The 5,034-nt window shown below is 48.2% G+C and overlaps 1 non-coding gene across 1 annotated transcript; it reads right to left on the bottom strand.

The window, feature by feature from the left end:
- Positions 1-4,713: 4,713 nt before the first annotated feature.
- Positions 4,714-4,786, bottom strand: Trnav-cac (transfer RNA valine (anticodon CAC)). The gene has a single exon. It is a non-coding gene; the product is annotated as a tRNA-Val (tRNA).
- Positions 4,787-5,034: the final 248 nt, after the last annotated feature.

Genomic DNA, 5,034 nt, shown 5'->3' with positions numbered 1-5,034 from the left:
TGGAGGCATGAGAGTCCAGGGCTGATGGTAACCTGAGCCTGCTGCTGGTCCTTGTCTTCTTCAGCAACCTTCCAGTTTCCTTGGCCTCTTAGCTGATCTCATGTCAGGACTCATCTAAATCAGGCAGGAGTGTGGCCTTCCTCCCCCATTGTCTTGCAAGACACGGAGAGTGTCAGCAAGTTCGAGGTCTCTGTTCTAGCTGTACCTAATGTGGCACCCGTGCATGTACAGCCACACGTACACACATGAGCACACAGGCCTTACTGAGGCTACCCCACCCATCACTGGTGCCTCAGTCAGGAAAAGGGACTGGGGAGTGGTGAGCTGGAGGAAAGGAGGACACTGGGCTCCTCTATCAGCCTCTCATCTGGGGTAGGTCACACAATAGGTGTTCAGGAAGTGCAAGGGTCATAACTAGGGCCATCAGACCCTCCCACCCATTCCCCTAAGAGGCATCTCACTAGCTTTAGATCATGGCATGGCATGTGGTGGCCAAAGGGCCAGTGGCCTGATCCTGCTGGGCAGATTTCAGGATGAGTCCCCAGGAAGCACAGAGGTTCTCAGGAAATGGGTTTTGGGGATACAAGTCTCCTGGGGCGTAGGACTTCAGGGATCAGTAAAGTTTAGGAGAGGGTAGCCCAGCTCACCATACCCAGAATCGGTGCCCTGTCCTGGTCCTCACCACACCCATCAGGGCTATGTGGCCTCCTCCCGATTTGGCTCCAAGGAGTGACCCAACTCTTCTGTCAATCTGAAAACAGGTTCAGCTTCCCTGGTAGCCCTTGGACGTGAACCTCAGGCGCCCTTGATACCTCTCCCCTCACGGAAGCATCACACACCAGACAAGGGGCTGGTGAACACGCACCCATTACAGCCAGCAGCTGTTAGGACCACTGGGCCACTGTGGCACCTTCAAAGGCCTGGGAGAGAGCCTGGCTGATGCAGGGGATGCCTGTGGCTCTCAGATGGCACCCACCCTGGCCCACAGGGTTTGGCCTAGAGGACAGGATGAGGAAGGCCCATGGCTCCTTCCTCTCTCTACCCCACCCCATATTCCAGGACAGCTGGAGGAGCTGCACAGTGTGTTGGGCCAGCCCAGCCCGCTTGTTCCCACCCTAGGGCCACTTAGAGAGTCACAGATTAGGTTGCCCAATGCATCCACAGCCCAGTCTGGAAACAGCTCCTGAGCTGAACGCGGGCTGAGGCCCGTCTGGGCCCAGCAGACGTCCGCCTGTATTCAGCTGTAATTGACGTTCACAAACGTCTGTAACTTTGTCTGGAGGGACACAAAGCGCCCCCATGCACAGCCCAGGCAGCCTCTTTATGTCGCCCCCTTTCATCTGGCAGTCAAAAGTGTAGGAGCCGCCTGGGCTGTCCTGCCGGGTCTCAGAGCCCCGACAAAGCCCTGCTGCACACAGAAGCCCCTGGTGGGCCTTCCCCTCCTGGAGCGCACTATGCTAATCCAGCCAGCCCAGACCCCCTCCCAACCCCCCACCCCCGGAATATCAGAATATCGATGATGGCCCAGTGGGTTGCAGAGTCAGCCCCTGGGGATGAGCAGAGCCCTGACTCACCCAGAGGAGGGGAGGCACCAGTCAGTGAGAATGTCTAGGATCCCCATCCCCCAGGAGAAGGGGCACATAAATTCCTGAAATCACAGGAAAATCTACACCCAGGTCCTTTTCTCTAGGGAGAAGGTCTATAGCTTTCATCAGATGCTCAAAAGGATATGTCACACCAGTGGGTTCATCTAACCTCCCATTCTACAGATGGGAAAGCTGAGTCCCAGAGAGCAAGCCTGCCTGCCTTACCCAATGTCACATGATAAAATTGGTGCTAGCAGTTGGGCCTCTACTCCCTGCTCAAAGAATCTCTCTGCCCTACCAGAGGCCAGACCACTGTGATCTTACAGAGGCCAGACAGATCTCTGGGACATCCAGGTCCTCTGAGGAGGAGCCAGGAGGGACAGGGGAACCTGTACTATCCTCCAGGGACCCAGTTGTGCAGATGCAGCTCAGTGTTGCTGGCTCCTCAGTAGAAAACAGACTTTTTTTTTTTTTTTTTAAGAGAAAATTACCAGCTTTGAAATGCTGTATCATATTTTGAAGCCCAGGTTCGGGGCACACTCAGCCCATGTTCTGCCGAGTTTGAGACCTTCTCTTTTGCTTCCCTGAGATCCTTATCCCCCAATTCACAGGAAGGGAGGCTTGAATGTGGCACTGATCCTCTCCCCATCTCCTTTTCCAGGAGTCTAAAGAGGGCTGCCAGGCAAGCAGCTGGTGCCCAGAACCCCAAGACATTGCCCTGGGGGCCCTGGAGCACGTCTGCCTGCAGCCCTCCCGCTGTGGCTTCTGCTTTCAGTCCCTCTCCAGGGACTATAATTCCTTGCCTTTACTGAGTCCCACTGTTTTCCTGGCTGGAGGAAGAAGTGACAGGTTAATGGCAGTCTGAACTGGTCCCCACAGGATGCCCTGACCTTCCCTCTGGGGTTGGCATGAGCCCACAGCACCCCCCACCCCCAGAGGGACAGAGCAGGGGAGGAGGCCAAGAGAGAAAGAGGGAGAAAGAGATAGGAAGAGAGTCACAGAGAGAGGACAGAGAGACAGACTTAGCAGGACAGATGGGAAGAGAGGTAAGAGGCTCTGGCAAGAGAGGGAGGGAGGGAGGGAGAGAGAGGGGGGGGCAAGACAGGAGAGGGAAGGAGCGGAGAGAGGGCAGGGAGCATAGCACAGCCCCAGCTGTGGCTATGTGCCCTTCAGGCCACCCTTCCAGGAGTCAGAAACAGTGTCCCTAGAGACACTTACTCTGGTGCCCACCTGCAGCTGAAGCTCAGAGGATGTGAGAACTACCTGCAGGCTGGGTCTGCCACATGGACATTTCCAAGCCTGACCTGTTTCTAGAACTTTGAAAGCTGGAGTTGTAGGGGGAGGCTCTCTCTGGGATCCAGGGAGGCTGTGCAGACAGGGTGCCCCACCCACCTTCAAAGGAGTTTGAATTCATCTGGAAACAAGTGAGGCTTTTTTTTTTTTAATTTTTAAAAAAAGAACTTTAACAAATGTTTTCAGTTTCCCAGATGAAAAACGAAAACCATGTTTGCTGTAACAGCACAGGAAGGAACCAAAGGCAGAAAAAGGACTTCTTTCTTGCAGCATCCCTAGGCACCCTCTAGGGGACAGGATTTAAAATGCTGGGGGTTGGTGGTGACTCCGAAGGCCAAGGCAACCTCCAGGCCAACTCAAGTAACCCTAACTGACTTAGCAAGACCCTGTCTCAAAGTAAAAATCAAAAAGGGATGGGAATATGGTTAAGCATCCTGAGTTCAATCCCTCATACCAAAAAAAAAAAAAAAAAAAAAAAAATTCCTGGGCATCCCCTTACCCTTCCCTTTCCTTGGCCTATGAGACTGGGGCCACTGGTTGGTATTTGTGCCAGCTGTGCCTGCTGAACTCCAAGATGGCATCTCTTAGGAACATAAGAAGGGCCAAGTCCTTAATGAAGCATATTTTTGCAAGCACACACATTTAAGTACACACATATGCACACGTACAACCTGTCTTCCAAGATCATTCCTAGTGTGTCCAGGGGCCCCTAAGTGAACTTTCATTGCAAATGGTGGTAACAGCTGCTCAGAGAGACTATAACACATATGGGGCACAGGTGTGCTGCTCATGAATGTGGCCTTCAAGATTTTTCTCCTGTGTGCCCTGGTTCTCAGTGATGCAAGTGGGGGAATTTCAGGCACAAGAGAAAGACAAACTGTAGTTGGCCAGCAGTGGAGGAGTTTAAGGGAAAATATGGGCCAATGAGCCAGACCCATCTCTTTGTACATTTAATGATTGATCTGTTATTTATGGAGGTGTTTAACTTGTGAACATTTAACTTATGAGCATGTAATTATTTATACTCAAAACATTTTAAAATTAGGGCTAGGTGCATTGGCACACACCGGTAATCCCAGCTACTTGGGAGGCAGAGGCAGGAGGATTACAAATTCTGGGCCACCCTGTGTACCTTAGGGTACCTTGTCTCAAAATAAAATAAAAAGGGCTGGGGTGTAGCTCAGAGTTAGTCCTGCACTTAATGCTCAATATAAAAAAAAGTTTTAAAATTTAAAATATTCTACAAGAACAGTTTAATATGTATTTTTTCTTATATACTACATTATAGTACAACTGTTACATACTCATACATGTATATTACTATTTAAAATTGTATATACCAAACCATGTCAACTCACTTACTGGGCAACTTAAAGGCCCACTTAGGGTAATTTTGACTATACAATTGTTCTTGGTATCTATGGAAGTTGGTTCTACTATGTGTCATAGATTCCAAAAATCCAGAGATTCCTCATTAAAATGGCATAGTATGTGCATAGAACATATACATGTCCTCCCATATACACCAAGTCATCTCTAGATTACCTATAATACCTAATTTAATGTAAATATTTGTTATATTGCTTAAGAAATAATGACAAGGAAAAAAGTGTATATGTTTAGCACAGATGCAATTTGGGGAGAGAAGTACTGGACATTGAAACCAGGGGCACCCAAAAAAATTTTTTTTAAATTTCTTTTTAGTTTGAGATAGGGTCTTGCTAAGTTGCTAAAGTCTTGCTACAATTTTTTTTTCATTTTTAAAATTTTTTAAATTAACTCTTTTTAATAGCAAGTTATATGTCATAAAGCATGAACTTTTTTTCCCTATCTTTTGTGGTGCTGGGAATTGAACCCAGGGCCTTGTGCATGTGAGGCAAGCACTCTACCAACTGAGCTACATTACCAGCCCAATTTTTTTTTTAATTAACAATGCTGGGGATGAAACCTGGGGGCTCATGCGTGCTAAAGCCCTCTACCACTCAGACACATCCCCAGCAACAAGATGCAATCTAAAAAATATATATATATATATATATTATATATTATATATATATATTATATATATATATTATAATATATATATTATATATATATATATATATTTTCCATCCACAGTTGTTGAATCTGTTTGTGGCTAATCTGCTGACTCCTG

The sequence above is a fragment of the Urocitellus parryii genome, chromosome 6 (genome assembly GCF_045843805.1).
Source record: "Urocitellus parryii isolate mUroPar1 chromosome 6, mUroPar1.hap1, whole genome shotgun sequence".
In the NCBI taxonomy this organism is placed as follows: domain Eukaryota; kingdom Metazoa; phylum Chordata; class Mammalia; order Rodentia; family Sciuridae; genus Urocitellus; species Urocitellus parryii.
The sequence above is the reverse complement of the archived record's forward strand: the minus strand, read 5'-3'. Positions and strand labels throughout refer to the sequence as shown.